The following is an 11650-nucleotide window of genomic DNA, read 5'->3' as shown; positions in this document are numbered from 1 at the left end:
TCCTTCACCACTCACAGGTAGTGTCAACACAGGGGCAGTGGTTAGACACTCCTTAAGCTTCTGGAAACTCACCTCACAGTCATCTGTCCAAATGAATGGAACATTCTTCCTGGTCAACTTAGTTAGGGGAGCCGCTATCCTGGAGAAATCTTGCACAAAACGCCTATAGTAACCAGCTAAACCCAGAAAACTTCGCACCTCAGTGACTGTTGTAGGCCTAAGCCAATCAGTTACAGCTTCAATTTTCTTGGGATCCACTTGAATGCCGTCACTAGAAACCACGTGTCCCAAGAATGAGATGCTTCCTAGCCAAAATTCACATTTTGAAAATTTGGCATATAGCTGGTGCTCCCTCAACGTCTGCAACACCATCCTCAAGTGCCACACGTGTTCTTCCTCGGTCCGAGAGTATACCAGAATGTCATCTATGAATACGATGACAAAACGGTCCAAAAACGGCTTGAACACCCTGTTCATCAAGTCCATGAAGGCTGCTGGTGCATTAGTGAGTCCAAAAGACATCACCAAGAACTCATAATGACCATATCTTGTCCTGAAAGCCGTTTTGGACACGTCCTCATTCCTGATTCTCAACTGATGGTAGCCTGATCGCAGGTCTATCTTGGAAAAGAATCTAGCTCCTTGGAGCTGATCAAACAAATCATCGATCCGAGGAAGTGGATACTTGTTCTTCACAGTCACCTTGTTCAGCTGTCTGTAGTCAATACACAACCTCAATGACCCATCCTTCTTTCTAACAAATAGAACAGGAGCACCCCAGGGTGAAGTGCTCGGACGTATGAAACCCTTGTCCAAAAGCTCCTGTAGTTGCTCCTTCAGCTCTTTCAATTCTGCTGGTGCCATCCTGTAAGGTGGCATCGATATGGGGTTTGTACCCGGCACAACATCAATGCAAAACTCTATTTCCCTTCCTGGTGGCAACCCTGGAAGCTCCTCTGGGAAGACATCCATGAATTCTCTGACAACAGGAACATTTTCCATGCTGACACCTTCTACAGATGTATCTCTCACCAATGCCAAATACCCTTGGCATCCACGCCTCAACATTTTTCTAGCACTAATTGCTGACACCAAATTATATGGAGCCACGCTCCTGTCACCATCAAAGCTAAACTCTTCCACACCAGGTATGTGGAAATACACCTTTTTGTTCCTGCAGTCTAAGGTGGCATAATGAGTTGCCAACCAATCCATCCCCAGGATTACATCGAAATCCATTACTGGTAGAGGAACCAAGTCTGCTGGGAGGATCTTTCCATCCACTACCACTGGGCTACCCGGAAAAACCATATCTACATCTATGTTGTCACTAAGTGGGGTAGCTACCGACAAAGGGCACTCTAAAGTTGTAGGGTTTCTATCCAACCTCATGGCAAACACAGGGGAGACAAATGAGTGCGTAGCACCCGGATCTATTAAAACACGAGCTTCATAAGAACAGACCAGAAGAATACCTGCCACAACTGCATTGGAAGCCTGAGCATCCTGGTGGGTCAGGGTGAAAACCCGAGCTTGACCCCTACTCGAGTGGCGTAACCACGATCGGCTTCTACCTCCTGATCTGCCTCCAAATCCACGTCCCCCTTGTCCTCGGCCCTGTTGGCCACTGAACTGACTGCCTGCCATGTTGGAAGTACCCGGATACAACTGGCGAGGAACATTTGCAACAGAACCCTGTGACCCCATCTGTGGCTCACTGAAAACGGGGCATTCTCTAGCAAAGTGACCAGGTTGGCCACACCTGAAGCATACTCCTGATCCCATCAAACAAGGTCCTGAATGTCCTCTTCCACACTGTGCACAAGGTGCCAAGGAGGATCCTGAACCAGAGCCAGAACTGCCGTACCCTGAACTGTTACCACTGCTGGATCCGTACCCTAGTCTGAACCCTCGGGATTTGTGTCTAAAACCACTCCTCTTATTCCTGCTTCTTCCTCTGTAAGTAGTTTGGCCACCACTATCCGTAGTACCCATGTGGGGAACACCTGAAGAACCCTCCGCTCTGTTTTTCTTTGCTCTTCCGCTGTCATCCACAGCATAGCTAATCTCAATCATGCAGCTCGATCAACCACCACATCAAAAGATCGATCGGACATCATGGCCAGGTTCGCATACCTCTGTCAAGCCCCTTTAGGAACCTCTTCACCTTCATAGTTTACGTAGCTCTGCTGTAGGGGCATATCTGCTCAATTCGAAATGCAGTAGCATATTCATCTACTGCACCGCCATTCGTCTTAAGGCCTCAAAGGCCCACTGTTTCTGATCTCTGAAGCTTTCTGGCACAAACCGATTAATGAAAAGTTCTACAAACTGAGCCCATGTCAAACCCTCCATCCGGGGTAACACGTAGTCATTCATCCATTGTCTAGGCATAGGCCCCATGACATGCTGCATACACTCTATCAGTCTTCTATCATCTTGTCAATTACATTCTGCTGTCTGCAGGAATCCAAAAACCGATATGCATCGTCTGACACATCATAAGTACCAGGCACCAACTTCTTGAAATTTATGATCTGTTTGTAAGGTTCCCCTCTTGGTGCGGTGGACTGCTGCTGCTGTGGAGGGTGGACCATATACTGCGCCATCATATCAATGGTCTCTGCAACCCACTAGAGTAGGCGCCATGGGGTCCATGGGACCTGTGCCATGAAAGATGTTCTGAGCGTGGGTAGTGCTCTTCTACTTGAGCGGCTCTAGGCCTCCTACCCGCCTCCTGGCGGCGCCTCATCTGTGCCGACACCTCGTCAGCACATCCAGTTCTCGTGCAATGGCGGCTCTCACCTTCTACGCATTTTCACGAAATTCAAGACATTAGCCCACAAAAATTCAAAGCGCTCATTACACACTCTATAGACTCATATTTATACATAACATATGGAGCGAAACTAGAAGCAAAGATGACAATGCAAGGCGAATATGGACCCTATATTTCGCATGTGACTCTAGTAGACTCTTCCCAATACTTTAGACAACATTCCCTAAGAATGGAGCCTAAGCTCGATACCACATTTGTCACGACCCAACCTATGGGCGGACCGGCACTAGGGCACAGGCGACCTAAAGCCCCGAGGCCCGTAGTAAGCCTAACTGTTCATTTACCCAACTCTAAGGCCCATTTGGGCCCAATATCAAGAAAACAAGCGGACAGTCAGGCCATAAAATGGACTTACCAACGGGAGTTTTCGACTCACCCGACTGTAAACACAATATATAGTCAATTGGGAGCTCGGCTCACCCTCCACATACTCATCAACATAATAATAAATGGGAGCTCGGCTCCTCATCCAATCCATCAAACATGCATAGCATATTAAGTTCTGAGTCCCAAAATAATAATTTAGTTTACAGACCCAAATCAAATAACATTTCTAACACATGCGGAAATTCTAAGATTTAATAAGTTTATACAAACAGTAATAAATGACCTGCGAGGGAGAAAAAGCAGGTTAACCAAATAAAATTCTCCTGTAGCCTGAAAAAATATTGAACAGGAGTGAGCGTTCGACTCAGAGAGTAAAATATCAATTTTAACCATAATCTCTATAACTATCTAAATTTAATGCACCCTGTAGAGTGAAATGCAACATCCACATCATTTTCACATCATAACATCAAAAAGGTAATTTGGAGCACTCACGCACCCTGTAACATCAGTCATAATATATGGGACCTTATAAAATATAAATCTCTCTTAAATCCAACTTGGTGCCAGCGAAGAACTCAGCTCGGACTTCCACTTAAATACCAAATCGGGGTCCCAGCGAAGAACTCAAGCCGTGTCTACCCCGAAGGACCGGGTCCCAGCGAAGAACTCAAGCCGTGTCTACCCGTCCTATCCATAGTCCACACCACATCGTACGCACGCCAACGCACGCACACTGCTCCAAATTACCACAACAACACACATGGCACTTTAACATTTATCAATGCATCATAAATCGTGCCTAGAGTTTAACTACATAAATATATGCATATAAGTGATGCATGGGCATACTGAACATATAATAATATCGAAATTACAATTAAAATTAATATTCTACTCACAAACTTGACGACAAATTCTTGTGGCGGTGCGGAGGAAGAAAGGCATCGCTCACTGACAATTACATTACATCTATTTAATAAATTTGACTCAATACGAACAAAGAAAAAGATCAAGTCGTCCTAAGTCGTAAAGAAAATCCGTGAGTCTCCCCTATACCTAGGACCTACCCAACCTGCAAAAGGGCTAAAAAAACGCACTTCTATATTCACAATCCATATATCAACAGTTCAATCATATCACACAGCCCCTCCTGGGCCCATCAAATCAATCATCCATCACAATACGCAAAATTTCAATTTAGTCCTTATTATTGATCATTTTTGCAAAAACTGCTCAACAAGCTCTAAAAATTATAAAACTTTGCCCCGCGGTCCTTAGCAATATTACTAAGCTATTGCAAAAAGAATCGAAATTTTCTAAGCTACCACGAATATTCTATGGATTTTTAATCCTATTTAAGCACTAGAAAATTACGAAAAAGCAAGGTTCGGGTTTACCTTTTCCGATTCCGACTTCGGGAACGCGCTCGGGACGTCTGACAATGGGGGGCTAGCCAAAACCTCGGTCCAATTCGGAGATTTTTCCGTGCAGTGCATGCGGCGAAATTTGCGAACCAGGTCAACTGTCGAATTTCCATGAATCGAGGATACCTACACGAAGCCCATAACACGGGGGTTAGTACATAAATTTTTCAGAATTTTCCAAGCTCATTTAATGGTCGAAAATACACTGCGAAGTTCCGTGGGACCCACCGAAAAACGGTGTCGGAAAAATTCGAAATTTATGTCGTTGCGAAGCTCTCGACGAATGGAGCGTGCTGGTGGCCTCGGTTTCCTCGTGGGATTCACGATTTTCGAGAAATTTAGCCCAAAAGTTGAAATGGGCTAAAATCTTCCCGAGCAAAAATCGGACAATCCGCTCGATGGATTTCTGCGTTCTTGGTGTCTATGGAAAGCTCTCGCCGAGTAGATGATTTTGGACACAAGACCCGGTCCAATCGGTGGCCGGATCGGCCGGATTTGGCCGAGGAAGCTGAAGCGGCCTTGTGTGAGGGCATTTTCGCGTTTTCTGCCGTTCGGTATTGCCGCCATTGGAGGTGGAGTGGCGGCGCCGGCCTGGCTGGGTGGCGGTGGGCCGGCGGTGAGGCGAGGAGAGAGAAACGAGAGAGAGAAGGGAGAGGGACGACGCGCGCGGGGAAAGAAAAAGGAAAGGAGAAGAGGGCCGGTCCGATTCGACCGGTCCGATCCGGTCCGGTTCGATTCGGTCGGTTCGATTCAGGATACAAAATTTTAAATTTTTTTTTTACTCCGCCTCGGGACCGAAAACGAGGTCCAAAAATTCCGAAAAAATTTCAGAAAACTCAGAAAAATACGTAGACTCCAAATATATTTTTAGTTTTACCACGTGGTCTTTAAATTAATTTTTAAAAATCATCAAAGTTTATATTTTTGGAAAATCGAACCCGATTTTTAAAATCCGAAAAATCTTAAAAAAATTCCTAAAATTTAAATAAAATTAAAATACCAAAATACTCATAAAAATTAAAATTTCGGGGTGTTACAAGAATATTGTATTCAAGAAAAAATAATAACTAATACTACTTTTCAAAAAATATGCTTTATATTTGTGTAATTTAAAATTATAATATAAAAATAAAACATGTTAAAATATTTTTTTATATTTATGTAAGTAAAAATATTTTTCAGAGCCCAATGGGCCGAAGTCAACTCATTTGGGTGTAATGTCCATCTCAACACGTTCTATTTGGAATTTTTTTTTAAATTATTATTTAATTTTTTTATTTTAATAAAATTAATTATTTAATTTTTATATTTTAAAAAATATAATATTTAATTTTTATTTTTTAATTTTATTAAATTATTTAGCATTTTCATCAAATTTTTTATTACTAATACTATTCAAACTATTATTTGATCTCTCTATTTTAAAAAAATTAATTAGTTAATTCATTTATTTAAAAGAATACTATTTAATTCTTTTATTTTAGTTAAATTAATATATTTTTAAAATATAATATTTTAAAAAATATATTAGAAAATTTTTTAAATTTGAATTTTCATTGGTTTTAAATTTTTAATTTTTTAGACATTATTTTTATATTTTCTATATTAGGAAATATTTTTTCTTGATTATTTAAAAATTTAAGGAAACTAATTATTTTTTTTTATGTAAACACTTCATATTATTTTTATCAATAAATAAAAGTAAAGGAAGATAAAGGGGAAAAAGACGACGGCGTATAAGAGAATAAATATAAATAAATAAATAAATAAGGATAAAAGAGAAATAAGAGGAGATTATTAAGATAATTTAAGTATAAAAAATAATAATAAAACTAAATAGTTATTTTATATGTATCAAATGCATTTTTTTTTTAAACTTTGGTCATTAGATTAGCTTAATCATCAAAGGAGTAAAAGAAAAAATTATTTTACGTATCTCTTTTACTATAATATATTACTATTTAAATGTAAAATTTTAATTAAATATTTTACAATATTTAAAAAAAAAATACAACACATTAAAATTGAACCAACTTCATTCTATTGAGTATTTAAAAAAAAAAAAAACCAAACTATTAATTATAATGATCCACTTTTATTTCCAATTTTTTTAGCTTTGGTATGAGAATATATTATAAATATTAAAATACATTTTAAATTTTCACCTATAATTAACAAGGTCAATTAAGAGATAATATAATTTGAAGTTTTATGGGAAAATTAAATGATTTAATCAACTCAAAATTAATCCATTTTTTGTTCATAAGCCTTGGTACTTGTTATTTTATGGACCATGTGTTGGGCAAGTTTCTGTTTGTATATTTTTATATGGCAAAATATTTAATTTACCTTCTATACTTACTTGAAAAGTTTAATTTAAATTATTTTTAAATTTTTATTGAATTTAATTTAAAATTTTTTAATTTAAGCTTAATTTAATCTAAAAACTAAAATTTATAATATTAAATTTCTTAATTTTTTAATTTAATTCAAATATTAAGAAATTTAATTTCTTAATTTTTTTTAATTTTTAGACCAAATTAAATTTAAATTGAAATTTTTTTAATTTAATTAAATAAAAAATTAAATATGAGCTAAATTAAATTTTCACTATATTTATAAGGGTTAAATTGAACTTTATATCTTTGGGTTGGACTTTTATGGTAGTGTTTGGGCTCAGGTGCGCATGAATGCGGTCCAATCATATGGGTTGAGGTGAGGATTTATGATTAAATTGAAGGGGTTTTCTCAATTTCAATTTTAGCTTTAATCTGATTTTAATTCAGTATCTATTGAATTCAGTTGATTCGTTCGAATCCTTAAAAATTAAATTAAATTTTTTAAAAATCTTTTATTTTTCTTAAAAGATAAAAAATCTAATTTTTATTCGAAATCAGATTGAACTAATCAAAACCAATCTTATTTAATTTCAATATGATTCTAATCGATTTTAATTAAATTTAAATTTAATATATTTTGATATTTTTTATAGGATAATTAGAGAAGTAAAAACTCAAATTTAACACCTGCTAAGTGAGTAATATCTCTTTTAGTCACTGAACTAAATCAATATAAACTCAATTCGATTTTAGTATAATTTCAATTCAAATCAAATCGAGTCATATCCAGGCTAAGTTTTTTTCTTTTTTCTCTCTTACTTAAAAATGTAGAATGTTAAAGTGGATGAGTGGCCATACTAGACTAGATAAAGTCCGTAATGAGAGTATTAGAGAAAAGGTAGGAGTGGTGTCAATTGAAGATAAGTTGAGATAAAGGAGATTGAGGTGGTTTGGTCATGTGAAGCGTAGACATACGGAGGCTCCAGTTAGACAAGCAGAGCACATTAGGTTAGAGGATAAAAAGAAAAAAAGGGGTTGACCTAAATTGACTTGGAGGAGAGTAATACAACATGACCTAGAGGCATTACATATTTCTGAGGATTTAACCCAAAATCGTTTAAAGTGGAGAAAGCGAATCCATATAGCCGACCCTAAATTTTTGGGATAAATATTTAGTTGAGTTGAGTTGAGTCTCTCTTACTTAAAAATCAGAATCTCTTATGAAAAAGCAAGTTCAAATGGCCAAATCTGCTTGTTTTATGGGAGAGATGAATAGAAGTGTTTTATCCTTTTCTTCTTTCTTTAGCAATTATTACCATCATTAACCAACAAAACATAACTGCAATTAGTCAATATGATTTATGATGATTACCAAAAAGGAAGAAAAAGGAAGTTTATGGGGCAATCATTTGCCTTGAATAGCAAGGCAAACAATTCATTGTCCATGAAGTTTCCAAGAACCAAGACTTTAACTTTTTTTTTTTAGTGCATTTAACATAAACCTATACAAGAATGGGCTCAATAATTATTAAATTAATTTAATATATAAATTTATATATAAATATTTAATTTAATAATTAATAAATCAAATTTTATATATTTAAGTTAAAGTTTACGGTAATCATATTCTTTAAAAAAAAAAATTGTGTGCTCTCTCACCAATGGGATAATATATTTTATTTCCATAATAATGAGGAATAATGAAGTCCATATGCAAGCTAAACATGGCTATTATTAGGACATATTGATTGTCTAATCAAAATGCACCCATCTATATTAACAATAACATTCCCTCATATATTCTTTGTCTCCAAGTATGATCTCTTTTCATCATTATTCTTCAACTAAAATTCAACTCAATTATAAAAATTCAAATAAAATTATTGCCAATTATGGGTTTAATTCAAATAAAAAAAATAATTTTATTTAATTTATAGGTTAATTTAATTATTCACTCATTCTCATTGGGAAAACACATTATTTGTTAATTTTAGACATTTTAGTGCTTAATAAATTTAAAATTTTTTCGTGAATTTTGTAGTGTTCTAACTAATAAAATATATGTAAATTATAAAGAAAATACCATTAAAGATAAATATTTTGTAATTTTTTAAAAAAATTTAATAATTTTGTTTAAATTTAAAAGTTAATTATAAATTTATTTAATTGTATATCTGAAATTGGCATATCATTATTATTATTTTTCGATTATGAGACTCACCTATGTGGCCTTACAATTTTTGAAAAGTAATACTAAAATTATAATTATATGGACACATAATTTAAAAAGTAATATTTTTCAAAATAGAGATAATATTTAGAGACAATATTTTTCCAAAAGTAATATTGATGTATAATTATATAATTTATATATAATATCACGAGGATTTTTTTTTAATATTAATTGGGTAATGAATGGTATGAAATTTGCTGAATTTTTTAGAAAATAAAAAAATAAGAGCTTTCAGGATATAATCGTCGTAACATTTTTAAGTCTAAAGTCTGAGATCACAAGTTAACATCATCGATTTAACTAAACCTCATAAGAAATGATTTATTATGAATCAGAGATGACATCTAATGAGACATACTATTAAAATTATATTAACGTATAATTATAAGATTTACATATAGTATCATAAGGATTTTTTTTAATATTAATTGGGTAGCGAGTGATATGAAATTTGCAAGATGTTTTGGAAAATGGAAAAATGAGGGCTCTCTATATATGATTGTCATAACCTTTTTAGGTTTGAGGTCTGAGATCACAGGTTAACATTATCAATTTATCCCAACCTCATAACAAATGATTTATCATTGAATTAGATAAGACATCCAATGAAATGTACTATTAGATTAATATTTATGTATAATTATATAAATATTATAGTAGATATTTATGGTAAATGTTAAATTATGGACATCTCACACTTTTTAAGGAGAATTAAACCTTTTTATGGTAAGTAATGTCTATAAATCAATATAGTAAATACTATATTAACTTTTCTCATTTAGGATTAAAAAATATAATAATTTCATCGTGTGATTTAAACTAGCTCTGCATTAGTTGTTGGATCCAAAACTCTACCAAATAATATATTTTCTTAACTTTTAAAATCTTTTTAAATTTTTTTTTTCTTTAATGTTTTTCATTGTATTATAAGAATAATACAACTATGAAAAGTTCGAACTCATATGAGTATGTGTTTAAAAATCCATTACATTAAATATTTAAATTAATTATATATATTTTAATTAATTTTATATAAATCTCAATACTTACATTTGATTTAATAGTTATTGAATTTATTCTCATACGAGGTCAAACTTATATTACATGTACTATTATAAGAATGGTTGAAAACTCGTCTATTTATAAATGACTTTAGTAAAAATATAAATGATTTTTAAGTTAAACTTTTTAAATAACTTAAAGTTTTAATTAAACAAACTTAAGTTATCTTACTTATAAGTATACTTTATTAATTATAATGGTTAATATTAAAATGTTGTAAATATATATATATATGTGTGTGAGATTTAGGCATAATTCAAGTTTTTTTTAATATAAGAAAAAATTTATCATTTATCAATTAATCCAACACTCAGTGACAGAACCAGAAAATCCATTTAGGGGAATCCAATTAAAAAAATATGTAATTCGTAAAAATAATATAAATTTACAAGAAAATGTTTTAAAAATAAAATCTACTTGCTAAAAATTAAATGAAAGTTGTTGTTGATTAAAAAAAATAATAAATGCTTAACATTAAGAACTATTGTACTTACAATATATTAATGGCTTAAAATTAAAAAATTTATTTAATTTATCTCGAATTTATTTTTTTTTCATAGTAATTAAGAAAAACAAATTTAACTAAAATTATATATTAAATAAAATAAATGATATGATTTTAATTTTAATTTATAAATTAATTTTTTTAAAATTTGAGTCCAAGAAAATTATAGTAATGGAGAAATTTCAATAATAGTAATAAGATTATGAGAAAAAAGCTATTAAAATTTTAAATTGATAAAAAAATGACAAAATAAATATATTAGAATTTCATTTAATAATTTATCTAATAATTTAAATTTCAAAGAAAATAAATTAGTAATTGTAATAAAATAAAATTGATGATAAAGAATAAGTCAAAAAATAATAATGTCTTAAATTTTTTTATAAAAAATTTACGTTTCACTATTAATATCATTCAATTAAAATTTAGAGTTTTATTTTTTATAAATTAATAATATTCCTAAAAATTTTTAAAATATTGAGATAACAATTAATTTTTAAGAAATTATTACTATATTATACCTCTAAAAAATTTTAAAATACTTATTAAAATTTTATGAGAGCTAGTACCCATAAAATTTATATAGTAATAATTAAAAAAATATATTAATATTTAAAAAAATTACTATTATACCCTTAAAAAATTAAAAAAAATTCAGGGCCAAGTGTAGCTATGCCCCTGCCAACACTTGAGGTTTTTTCCCCTCTCTTGATTGTAATGAGATGGTATCATTTTGCAACTTGAAGAAATTATTTTCCAAATTATGGGCAAGGATGGCATCATTGACATTTAGTCAAATTCTTGAAAATGTCAACTTAATGGGTTGACTTGGAATAAGTTTTTTATAAGAAAATAATTAAAAAAAAAAAACTCTCACACAATTATGTATAAATTTTATTTTTTTTAAATAAAAAGATT

Source organism: Hevea brasiliensis, chromosome 1, assembly GCF_030052815.1.
Source record: "Hevea brasiliensis isolate MT/VB/25A 57/8 chromosome 1, ASM3005281v1, whole genome shotgun sequence".
NCBI lineage: Eukaryota > Viridiplantae > Streptophyta > Magnoliopsida > Malpighiales > Euphorbiaceae > Hevea > Hevea brasiliensis.
Note: the sequence above shows the minus strand (reverse complement) of the source record.